Here is a 13252-nt window from a genome sequence, read left to right as displayed (position 1 = left end):
TCAATAATTTTGAGAAGGAAAACAGTTTAATTAGGGATTACGTTAAGTTAGTGGTAACCCGGGACTTAAAATTTGATTCGTCAATGTTTCGTGTTTAAAAATAACGGCCTTTACGTTGACCGCCATGATGACCACAGAGAATATGGGAAATGGCACACGTGCAGCCTCAATGAAGAAATCGATCTGCAAACCTAAACACAACGGACGGCTGCGAAAAATCGTACCGTACCCAAGTAACGAGAAACAACTGCTGACCAAAACTAATCTATTCATATCCAGAATTTCTTAAATGTTTCTACTTCGTACTGCAATGAAATGGAAAAATAGATAATTTATATCATTTTCCTCATTTGCAAGGTATTTACTATTACTAATCTTTACCAAATGTAGTATGAAAATTCGTACTAAATAAAATACGTTATTTCAAATGCGCTCTTCTTTTTTGTCCGTCACTGTGTCCAAATTGACGCACTGTCATTGCCTCTCCGGATGTGAGTGTGTTGGGTGCTTTTTGCATTTCATTTCAACTGTCGACCGAGCAGGGTGTGCATTACCATCGTAGTGAGCATTTCCTCGAGCGCAAAGTGCAATCGCTTGGGAGATTTGAGATTACTTCCAATACGTTACTTCCCCTAAGTAGTGTGCGGTGGTCGAGTGAAGTATCGGGAAAAAGTGCCCCATAACAAAAGTGAGGATAAAACTTGCAGCAAGTGAATCGGTGCGGGTTTCGGCTAGCAACATTTGCAGGAAGTTTTCGCCGAGCAGCAGCAGCAGTGAGACACATCAGTGTGTGTCAGCGTGCGTGCGTACGTAGTGTGTTGTATGAGTGTGTTGTGTGTGTGTGCGTGCGTGTGTTGGATGCGTGCTATAGCCGTGCTGGAAGCTTGAAGTGGAGCGTGTAAACGGCAGTGCAAGCGAGAAGGTGAGCAATACGGCAAAGGGAAGAAAAGAAAACGCAGATAGTCTGAAAGCAGCAGCAGCAGCACCAGCCAGCAGCAATTCAAACAAAGAGCAGAAGAGCAGCAAATAGAAAGAGAGAGTGAGGAAGAAAACGAAGATAGTAGAGCTCGTGGACGTGTGTGTTTATGTGTGTTTGTGTGAACCAGAAGAAGCTGGTGGTCGGTTGTCTTCCTCTTGGGTGCGGTATTACAGCGGGTCTGTGGCATGAATGTGTGTGAGTGTGTGGGGAAAAGCGTGAAATTTTCGATAAAGGTAGCGAAATTAGGTGAAAATATTGAAGCAAAACTACACTCCCGCGTGCAAGCAGACTTGTCCACCACCGTCGTTAGTTAGGTACGAGTGAGATCATTTGCTTAGCTGGTGAATGTGTGTGCGTGTGTGTGTCTGTGGGTTTTGCATTCGGTAAATCAGCCGCTAGAAGACGGGAAAAAAATGTGCGCACTTGTGGCGGTTGTGGGTTAATTAAGCTCCGGAGGATGGATGTTGGATCTATGTGGATGCGGGTTCGCAAATTTGGCCATCTTTCAACTGGTTTGCTTAGTTTTTGCATTTGTGTGTAGAAGTAACGAACGCCGTGTAACCGCGAGAGTGCGTTGACACATCGCACACATGCAGAGAGTCGTTCGGTGTTGGCCCGGTTAAAAGGCGAAGAAAAAGAAAGGAATCGAACGAAACTGGCTCCTTTTTCGCTTGCGGTGAGTCAGCCAATCGGTGAGAAGCCTCGGGCCATGAGATGAGAAAGGGTTTTTCGGTGAGAATGAAGCGTCAGTTGCACACGAAACACGCACGCACTCACACACACATACACACATTAATAAGCAGGCAGCGCCGTTAAACGAGATGGATCTTTTTTTTTGGGACCCACGCGGTTGTTGGTGGGTCGCAACACATACACACAACCGCAGCCAAAAGTCAACCATGCGTCGATCCTCCACTGGATCTAATGGAAAGTGTATGAGTGTATATGTGTGTATGTATGTGGCTCAGTGTTTAAACGCGAAGAGGCCAAGCAATGGGCGATAAAAAGAAGAACTTTGTCGCCAGAAAATCCAGAATGAACCGCTCCTAAGCAAATGGTCGAAATTCTTACCGTGGAGTTTTTTTGGTTTGGTTTTTTGCAGTCGTCCTTCTATTAGCATACCTAAACATGAGGAGGAGTTTTCTCGTTTTGTTTTAAAATGCGACATTTGCTTCCTTTTCCTTTGCTACTCCAATTCTCGGTGTGTCGCGGGTGAACTGAACTGCTGAAGGTGCAATTCGAATGCGCGAAAAGAAATATGGAGTTGTGTGGTATTTGTGTGTGTGTTGTTGAAGAATAGAGAATAAGAAATTAACAGAAGGTAGGATGGAATTGGAAAGGGCAGCTAAGCTGTGCTCCTCATTTGGCCCAAGACTACACGTACATGTTTGTAGAATTTCTTTTCTTAAGATTGTCTTCACTTCGATCTTTATTATGCTTGAAAATCAAATTTAAAACTACCAATTAACGTACACGCTCTGGGCGCTACTCACTGCCATGGTCGCCACTCGGTCGCTCGCTGTACGGACGTAAACTTGGTAGTTCAGGAACATATTCCTAATGGGGGGTTCGGTGGCATGGCGGCAAACCGAAGAGTAAAAAGACAATCATCTTCAATATAGGAAAGTCTCCCCTGAATGAACCAGTTCAATTTCTGCATCATCATCTTGCCAAAACAAAAACATAGAAGGCATAAGGAATAAACAATGTCATCGCGTGCTTAGATGCTCAAGTTCCAACAAGCAAGCGAGATCAGCAGTCAGCCAGCCAGCACATGTCATCCAGATCGAGCGTGGTGTGGTGAACGTCGCCCAGCGTCAAAATTCGATAATCGAATTGAACAAATTCAATTAGTCATTCCATATGCTTCATCCTTTGTCTCACACGATGCCTGGCCAAACAAGCCCCTGGATATGGCATGGGCGGTCTGTGTTTGGCGAATCTGGAATGGGGACGTCTCCCCCCATCGTCAACTGCCGGCATTTCAGAGGCGGATAAGAAGAAGGTCACATCAATGTGCAGCACTCCCCATTCAGCATATTATGATAGTGGTCATGGGCCGTCGGTCTTTTAATGGGCTTGGATTCACACTACCATTCACCGTTGAAATGGAGTTGACTGTTCAAGTAGAGACGGAGAACCCCCGAACGCCACGTGATTGGGCAAGTTGGGTGAGCACCAGAGATTGGCGTTATCTGCGAACAGCGAGAAACTACCTCTGATAACGCAATATTGCATGGGTTGTTCGCGTTATTGCATACACAAACACACATACGCACACGACTTCGGCAATTATACAAAAATGATTCTTAACACATGAATCATTCGATTGCCGTAGTGTGCATTCCTCATATCGGTCATTCCGCTGTGTAATAGGTCATCATAACTCGATGGAAAAATGCGCTTGGAATCCATTTCTTTGGACGTCCCACTTCATCATCCGCTTGGTACATTAATAGTATCAGCGTGGGAGCATATTTAACAAATTCGACCAAAAAAAAAGGTTCGCTAGAGTAGTGATTTGAGACTGATTCATAGCAGTGCTTCATACATACATACATATTTGTCCTGCACAAGGGAAACGCAACGGGACCGTCACGGAAAAAAGCTTGCTGCCCTTTTGCTGTAATGACGCGCAGGACACGTTGCTCATGAATATTGATGCGTGTTGGGTTGGTCTATTATCCCTTTAAAAGAGGGAGTCGCGGATGAGCCCACTATGAGCGTGTATATCCCCTCCGGGTTTCGAGAGCGCCACTAAACGATGCGGGTCTCTAAGCAAAGGGGCGGATGTGTGCGTACTTTGACCGGATGGGGAGGTGTGTGCTTGCGGTGTGGTGCCGTTGACATTGGCATAAGCCGACGCTAATTGTAGCTGTTAATTTTGAAGTCAATTTTATACGGGAAACGACCCGATCGGTGCGTCATACATTCTGTGGTGCCCTTTGCTATTAATCACCCTTCCCGTTTCATTGTAGCGTTAAAAGGAGTGCGGCCCCGGGAACGTATTTTGGTGCGTAATCCTGCGTGAAGATTGATGATGATGTAATCCCGATTTAGGCATCTAACTCACACAACTCGAAGGACTCTCGATGATGATGCTGGAAAGGGGCAGATAACGGTGCTACTTTGGCCTGCGGAAGTCATCAGTCGCCCGTTGACGAAGGATATCCTTGACCTTCTTCCTTTTGCAATGGTAGTGGACCTGTTGCGCAGAGTGAAGCAAGAAAAGAAAAGGTGCCTCAGGGCTGTTCTTTTGTTGCCAAAGAATGAGCTTATCTCGGCTTCGGTTGGTAGAAGTGCCGCGGGCATAGAGCTTTTGCGGGAAGTTAGATATCGGGCACACGACGCATCTTCCGGTAACCGTCGTCAGACTATGCTCGAGGAGAAATTGCGTGCGTTTCGCTATGTCCTTCGTCTTACTGCAGCTACTAATGACGATATTTTTTGTGTGGTATTTTTGTCAAATCACCAGGAAGTTGTGTTGCCTCCGGGATTGGAGCCATAGGACAGGAATGTCAGTCTTTCTATGGCATAGAGGTGTACGATGGAAAGCATACTCACTGTTTGGCGTCATATATTTTGAATTTTGTTCATTGGGTGACTGCAGGCAACTGACAGCTGTCAACGTAGCATGTGGCTTTTGACAGCTCCCGTTTCCGGCATCTCTCTCTCTGCTGGATCGTAAAACGAAGTGGTTTTAGCAACACAACGTAGGGAAGAATTTTATGTGAAATACCGTTCTAATAAAGATGAGCCTTGAACTAAAACATGGTGCTTGGTGACCAGGATGTTTCTGATGTGATTTAACACAAAGGCAAGTAAAGAACAAGGTATAATCATACGATTCATTAGCGAGAGCAAAGCTTGTGCTGCGGCGTGCCACATTACCTGAGAAAGGGCTACAGACAAACCTGCTCAACGCGTGCGTTTTGGATAATTAAACGATTTCTAGGAGTGGTAGTGTTTTACGATCGAGTTTAATCTTTTAAATAATTGATTGGCTACCTAATTTCAAGAAAAGAAGTTCTCGTAACATTTCGTTTAATACAAAAGCAGAATATGTCGAAAGCAGTCTCGGAAGAAGAAGAAGATTTTCAGGGCTATGCTGAAACTTCTATAGAAAAAACAGTAATCAATCGTGAAGAAATGGCACAGCTTGCTTGTGAAATGGGAATAAATGACAAAGCACACACACAGCTTACCAGCAAAAAGGCACAGAGAGACGCCATATTGCGTTCTATCGAGCGAATTGAAAATTTTGCTAACCAAGCAATTGGCATTGAATCTGGTGCAGCAATGACGCGGCTTGATCGCTTAGAAAAATGCTGGGAAGAATTTAAGATGGTTGCAAATGAGCTGCGAATGATAGACGATGAATGCAATGCTGATGAAAATGAAAATTTATTGGATGAAGTGGATGAAAATTGCATGCAAATAGCAGATCTTTTAAGAAAGAAGATGATCGTGCCTCTCGCTCCAACATTACAAGTGAAAGAAAGCGCAAGTGACATTCAAGACAATGCTGAAGAACCAAGCTCCTTTATAAAATTGCCAAACTTGTCCCTTCCTGTTTTCGCAGGAAACTATGATGAATGGCTTCCTTTTCGAGACATGTTTGAAGCAAACATTCATAATAATGCAAAGCTGGCTCCAGTGCACAAGATATCATATTTAAAGCAATCGCTAAAAGGAGAAGCAGCAAGTTTGGTTAATTCCTTTCCGTCAACAGGAGCAAGTTATACTCCGGCTTGGAACGCACTCATTGAGAGATACTCAAATGAATATATATTGAAAAAGCGCTACATTAATTCGTTGTTACAATATCCCACGCTAAAGTCATCGAGCCAAAAGGAAATTCACGCGCTAGTAGATACCTTCGAGCGTAATATCAAACTTTTAAAGCAGCTTGGAGAAAAAACCGATGAATGGGGCATGTTGATCATTCAAATAATGCTTACCAAATTGGATGAAAAAACGCATCATGATTGGGAAAAACACGCTGAAAAAAGTAAAAGCCATAGCATTGATGAGCTGGTAAAGTTCCTTCATACCCAATCTCGAGTGTTAGATGCCGTCACAGAAGATCGAATTCCAATCGGTAAACAGAAAAAGACAATGGAACGTCATTTGGCCATGAACGTAGCATCTAAGATACAGAAATGTGCAAAATGCGGTGAGCAGCATCATCTTCATGCCTGTAGAACATTTCAGAATATGTCGCTAGATGAAAAGTACCAATTTATTACAGAAAAGAGATTGTGCCGAAACTGTTTGCATCCCGGGCACGTTTCCTTGACCTGCCGGATGAGATTTAGATGTGCGAAGTGTCACAAAAAACATCACGTTCTTTTACATAGAGATCAAACGAATATAGCACTGCCGGAACAAATGGCAAACTTGAACGTTACCGACACAAACATTGCAACGCCATCGATTAATGCAGCAACTTCATCAGCTCAAAATCATGTATTTCTATCTACGGCGCTTGTAATGGTCAGAAATTTGTCCGGAAAATGGAAACTAGCAAGAGCTTTGCTTGATAACGGAGCTCAAGTTAATATTATGTCTGAAGCTCTTTGTCGAATGTTGCAATTGACTGGTAAGGGTCGCGGTCAGGAATTGATAGGAGTAGGCAAATGTACCGTTCTGACGGCTAAAACCGTTGAGGCAGAAATAGCGTCACGAAACTTAAGCTACAGGCGACGAATGAATTTTTCGGTTCTGCCCAAGATAACAGGCTATCAACCTGAGCGTATTGACACTGCATTTCTAGAAACAGAATTTGAATTAGCCGATCCGGACATAGGCAATGGAAATCAAATCGATCTCTTACTTGGTTCTGAATTTTATCATGAGTTTTTGCAGCCAAGAAACAATGGTGCAGTGATGATTCGCAATCCGGTAGGAGGGTTGCCAGCATTTATTGATTCAGTTTTTGGTTGGTTAGCGACAGGAAAAGGCCAAAGAGAAGATCCAAACTCTCACAGTGTTCCACAGTCCATCATGCATGTGGGTGTTAGTTCTTCGCTTGATGACCTGATAGCGAAATTTTGGGAATTAGAGCAAATTCCGGAAGCGATAAAATGGACACTAGAGGAACAAGAGTGTGAAGCTAAATTTCAGCAACAATATCAACGTGATCATACAGGCAGATACGTAGTGAAATTACCATACAAATTATCTGGTCGTAGCTTGGGTGAATCCAAATCTTCTGCACTAAAACGATTTCACCATCTAGAGTGTCGTTTTGACCGAGACTCCAAGTTGAAAGAAATGTATTCGGCAGTGATTGATGAGTATATACTTCGAGGTTATCTGAAGAAAGTATCCAGCACATCCGAGGTTCGGATGGAATGTTTCCTACCTCATCACCCTGTATTGAAAGAGTCGAGCACTAGCACAAAGATTCGACCGGTTTTTGATGGATCGGCAAAGACATCAAGCGGCTACTCTTTAAATGATGTTCTGTTGAAGGGACCGGTTATTCAAGAAACACTATTAAATCTTTTGCTACAGTTTCGCCTACAGCCAATTGCCATGACGGCTGATATCGAAAAAATGTATTTACAAGTAATGGTCCACCCAGATGATAGACCGATGCAAAGAATTTTGTGGAGGAGTGATCCCACAAAACCAATAGAAATATTAGAACTTCAGCGAGTCACCTTTGGGCTATCACCTTCATCATTTCTAGCCACTCGAGTGTTGCATCAGCTTGCTCATGATGAAGGAGACAACTTTCCAATGGCAAAGGAAGCACTCTTAAACCATTTCTATGTGGACGATTACATTGGAGGTGCTAATACGGAAGAGGAAGCTGCCGAGCTTTACAAACAGCTAGTAGCATTGCTTAGCAAAGGAGGTTTTAGTTTGCAGAAGTGGAGTACAAATTCGGAAAGGTTGTTGGAGAGCATCCCACCCAAAGACCGTGCTTCAAAGACCGAAGTGAATTTCATATCTGATGATCCAGTCAAAACCCTGGGTGTTGTATGGCTACCAGCATCAGACCATCTGTATGTTCAAGCGAATACGAATGAATTTGTCGAGCCTCTAACGAAAAGAAAGGTATACTCGATGATTGCCAGGTTATTTGATCCTATTGGTTTGGTGGCTCCAATTGTTTCCTGGGCGAAGATAAAGATGCAGAAGTTATGGCTCGCCTCTCTTAATTGGGACGATACATTACCAACTGAACTAATGAATGAATGGAAAGAGTTTCATTCCAATCTTCCTTTACTGTCAGAGTTGAAAATACCCAGATACGTTTGTCTGACAGAACCTACATCAATTCAGCTTCACTGCTTCGCCGATGCTTCTGAAGCGGCATACGGTGCTGTCTTGTATCTGAGATCCGAAGATGCGAATGGACAGCGAAAGGTAGAAATTTTGGCTGCTAAATCGAGACCAGCGCCATTAAAGAGAGTAAGCTTAGCCAGACTAGAGTTGTGTGCAGCAGTGATTGCTATCAGGCTATGGCTTCATGTTAGTACGGCGTTGAAATTGAATAATATTGAATCCTTTATGTGGAGCGATTCAACTGTGGTCTTACATTGGTTGAAATCTCCATCGCACACATGGGCAACTTATGTGGCAAATCGTGTTTCGCTAATACAAGACACAGGCAAAGGGTGTAGATGGCTGCATGTTAAAGGAAAGGAAAATCCGGCGGATTTGGTTTCAAGGGGAGTTCTTCCCATGCAGTTATTGACATCCACATTATGGTTTCATGGTCCTGCTTGGCTAAGATCATCACAAGAGGAGTGGAGAGGAAATAATTTGTTGGAGGTGCCTTCTGAGGAAATATTGGAGCGAAAGAAGTTAACCGTTGCTACAGCATCCCTTGAATCTGTAGATTGGTTAAAGCGGTTCTCTTGCTACTGGCGGGTGTTAAAATTCACCGCTTATTATCTACGTTGGAAAACGTTTAAAAGAGAAAAGAGCCCAGGAGAAAAAACATTTCTTTCTGCCAACGAGTTGAAGAATGCGAAAGAGATGATTGTACGAATGCTGCAAAACGCATATTTTCCGCAAGAGGTACGAGAGTTGTCGTCTGGAATTTGCGTATCTACGAATTCACGATTGAAATCTCTTCAACCGTACATCGATACCGATGGTTTACTGCGCGTTGGTGGCCGTCTGCGTCAAACGCTTATTCCACACTGCAGTAAGCATCCTATAATTCTACCAGGCAACAATCACTTTGCTAAACTAATCGGGGAAACGTATCATAAAAGAACACTGCATGGAGGACCTCGTATTACTTTGGCGGAGATGAGGAAAGAGTATTGGGTGATCAACGGACGCCGTGTTGTAAATTCCGTTTGCAAAGGATGCGTAAAGTGCTTCAGGGCGGATCCCAAGCCAACTATTCAGCCAGCCGGACAACTTCCGTTGTCTCGTGCTACACCCTCACGCCCATTCTCCGTAGTAGGTGTAGATTATTGCGGGCCCTTTTATCTAAAACCTGTACATCGTAGGGCAGCTGCACAGAAATCTTACGTAGCAGTATTTGTCTGCTTTGCAGTGAAAGCGGTTCATTTGGAACTAGTTGAAGATCTATCCACACCGGCTTTCCTAGCGGCTTTTCGTCGATTCGTCTCTCGCAGAGGTCTCCCTGCAAAGGTTTATTCCGATAATGGACTTAATTTCCGCGGCGCTAATAGTGAGCTTGTTGAATTGTATCGCCTGCTGAACGATTCCCGCCATATAGAGGCAGTGCATGGAGCGTCTGCCATGAATAACATTGAGTGGCATTTCATACCTCCACGGGCACCCAATTTTGGAGGCTTGTGGGAAGCGGCGGTCAAGTCGTCCAAACGTACTCTGCGAAAACTATTACGCCAACAACGTTTATCGTTTGTTGAAATGACGACCGTGTTGGTGCAGATTGAGGGACAAATGAATAGCCGCCCATTGACACCATTATCAGAGGACCCTGTAGAATTGGATGCTTTAACACCGGGTCATTTCCTCATTGGGACAGCATTGTTGGCCTTTCCTGACAACGATCTTTTGGATGTTCCTGAAAATCGAGTTCGCAAATACCAATTGCTACAACAACTTGTCCAACGTCATTGGAAGCGATGGAAGACGGAGTACTTGTGTGAGCTGCATAACAACAATCAACGGGTTCCCGCCCCTCAACGCGTAGCTGTTGGGCAGATGGTTATTCTGAAGGAGGACAACGTTACCCCGTGTGAGTGGCCGCTAGCTAGGATCGTTGAAGTCCATCCGGGGTTGGATGGGGTAGTTCGTGTGGTGACTCTTCGTACGTCACAAGGATTGTTTAAAAGACCAGTGTCGCGTATATGTTTATTGCCATTTGAAAGATAGGAGAAGTGTAAAGAAATGTAAATTTTTTGGAAAATTTAGGTGGCCGTGATGTTTGGCGTCATATATTTTGAATTTTGTTCATTGGGTGACTGCAGGCAACTGACAGCTGTCAACGTAGCATGTGGCTTTTGACAGCTCCCGTTTCCGGCATCTCTCTCTCTGCTGGATCGTAAAACGAAGTGGTTTTAGCAACACAACGTAGGGAAGAATTTTATGTGAAATACCGTTCTAATAAAGATGAGCCTTGAACTAAAACACTCACTTTGTACCTTGATCTTCATTTACTCCATGCAATCTTGGTGGTGTCTATCATCAAATATGAACGATTTAAATTATGAAATGATTTCGTATCATTTGGTTGGTCATGGTAGTAATTGAACCTTCCTCTTCATGGAATAGAGGCTTCACTATGGTTCCTGAATTACCCCGCATTGACATGACATTTCACTCTCTACCTTTTACACCTTCTCAGGTTGTTTTTAGAAGCGGACGCCAGAGACCAGTCGTACGCGCGATGAGTAAATTAACGCTATCATCTTGGATGAGACAGAAGTACAGGTGTCGTGCACGATAAAAGAAACGGCAAGCGGCGACAAAAATGATTTCGCTGTGGATGAGTTGCTGAGCGCCACCATCATTTGGGAAAATTCGCCTCGCCCCCAAAAGAGAAGAACGCTTGTAGAGTGCGTTCTTTTTCCGCGTTGCACGGTTCACGGCGGTGTCGTCAGACCCCCCCCCCCCCAAGTGACAAGAGCCCTTTTGCTTGTCATAATAATGGGCAAAAGTGTGTAACAGCATGGTCGTAACATGGTTCCGGGAAGGAACAATTGCGCCAATCTCACGGGCACAAGCGTTTAAATCATGTGCCAGCCAGGAAAGGGCTGCTACACGGATACGAGATGATGTGTGTGAGTGTGTGTTTTTGTTTGTACGTGACCGTTGGAGATGGGCTCCACGAGGGATTTTAATCGCAGGAGGGCAGGAGATGACGGGTGGAAACAACGCGCAGCTGCTGCCCACGGACGGGGACCGATTTTATCGCAATCCCTGTGTGGTCATATTGCACCGCCGCGTTTCGAGCATGGTGGGAACTTTTTTGTACGATGGCGGTGGCTTGTGGTGCGACCTGACGGACAGAAGAAAAACTGACTGTTGCCAGAGCGATTGGATTTAGTGTGTCATGCAGGGTCGTACTAGCTTTTATAGTTTTTGTATGGCTTTTTTACTGTTGTTCAAGCATAAGTATTTTTCATCCATCCAGTTGATTGACGGAGTGGAATAGTATGTCGATTAATGGGTGTATAAATCTTGCACCCGTTGGTTTTGTTAGCTGACGGAATTATTGACCAAAGCACAGGAGCGTTCTGTTATATATGAGCTACTAAAGCTACTAAATGCCGTCAAATGGACAAATTACTTAATTTCTCAATAACAATGCTTAGAAAGGATAATGAAAATATGCCCGAAAGATTCTACCGGACTGAGACTTCCCGATGAAATCGAATGAGTTTAGCCTTTAAATTGATTGTTTGGTTGTGGAAGATTTTGCTAAAACTAAACTCATAACACATTTTCCTTCCTTTGCTATGTGCATTACTGTGTGTCCATTACATCCAACATTTCATCGATGTCACACCTTCTCTGTGGTGTAACCGCGTAGACACTGCTTAGGAATGATTAACGATTCCACAAACGAACTTCCGGTGGTGGTCAATTTGATCGACCGATGCAAGAAAAGAGACATTTCCGCCAGTTATCTCTCTCTCCCCCTCTCAGTCTCTCTGTATTTCTCTCCCTGGCGCACTCTCTCACACACTCATTCTCTCTCTTTTTCTCACTACTGCACGTCTATCAACTCTACCCTATCATGGGATAGCCCGGGGAGATTGTGTTTTGGCTTCACGGGGTTTGTAGCAAAGACACTTGTTGACGTGCTTTTTTTAATTAATCACCTGCGTCGATGTGATGCACGTACATGGTGAGTGGATCGGTATGTGGATGAAGAATGTGTGCGATATGTCTGTCTAGTTGGTGTGTGTTAGTTAATTTGAGGCTTGCCAGTTCGTGACTCATTTGCATATATTGCACAGTGAACAGCAGTACCAACAACATGGTGATCATGATGATTAACAAATGTTTACCGAATATTCGATTTTTTATGGTTCTTTATTGTTCCGGAAAGTAACTCGGTTTTGGGCCCATTTCAACGACTTCGCTTGTCATTTTGTATATCCTTATTGAAGTGTTTAGTTGCTGTAACTACCTCAGTAGTTTTACGCAGCAGTCGAGCCCCATTCCATACTGCAATACAATTGGTCTTGATTTTGGAATTGAATCTGTTCTGCACGTCTAAAAAACCGGTGGTTGGGGGGAGGTATCATACTAACGCATAAACGATACTGTTTTTTTTTTAGTTTTACAGTGTTATTATAACATGTTTTGTCCTTCGCCACACAAACTAGCTAAAAACAGAGCAACTAAAGAGTGGAGGAACTCTTCAAGGGCAATTTCTTCTTATCCTCCCGCGGCGACAGTGCTTGTTCTGCACACGTTTGCGCATATTTTGTTTATCCTGTGTTTGTGAGTTGTTTATGCACCGTTTTTTTCCTTCGCCGGTGTTCCCTATTGTTTGTTATGATATCTGGGGACCGGTGGCACAAGTTAAACCCATGCGCACGGTGGTTAGCATACGTAATAATGATTTTTTTTTACTTTTTTGTCACCAAAAGAAAAAAAAAAGAAAACACGACCCGGGCGCTGTCTTTTTAATACTGTTCTGCTATACTATGCAGCGAGAGGGAGTCGCGCCAAGTTTTGCCCATTCGATGGTAACGCAAAGTCAAGCGGAGAGCTTACGCGTGTGTGTTTTTGGGGTTCGGTGGCGAAGGTGTTGCTCTATCGCTATTCCTCTGTTTTGTTGTTGTTGTGCACATCGCA

General features: G+C 43.9%; 1 protein-coding gene across 5 annotated transcripts in view; it reads left to right on the top strand.

Annotated features, from left to right (window-relative positions):
* Positions 1-509: 509 nt before the first annotated feature.
* Positions 510-13252, top strand: part of LOC120898453 (ras-related protein Rap1) — a 35962-nt gene continuing 23219 nt past the window's right edge. Inside the window, exon 1 of one of the 5 annotated variants that reach the window (XM_040304316.1) lies at positions 510-688. The gene's annotated coding sequence lies outside the window, so the exon portion shown is untranslated. Of the gene's footprint in view, positions 923-1189; positions 1294-1630; positions 1656-13252 lie in introns of those variants that run through there. The other 4 variants (XM_040304315.1, XM_040304318.1, XM_040304317.1 and 1 more) reach the window with 4 other exon arrangements.

The sequence above is a fragment of the Anopheles arabiensis genome, chromosome 2, assembly GCF_016920715.1.
Source record: "Anopheles arabiensis isolate DONGOLA chromosome 2, AaraD3, whole genome shotgun sequence".
NCBI lineage: Eukaryota > Metazoa > Arthropoda > Insecta > Diptera > Culicidae > Anopheles > Anopheles arabiensis.
This window is presented reverse-complemented; position numbering and strand designations above follow the sequence as displayed.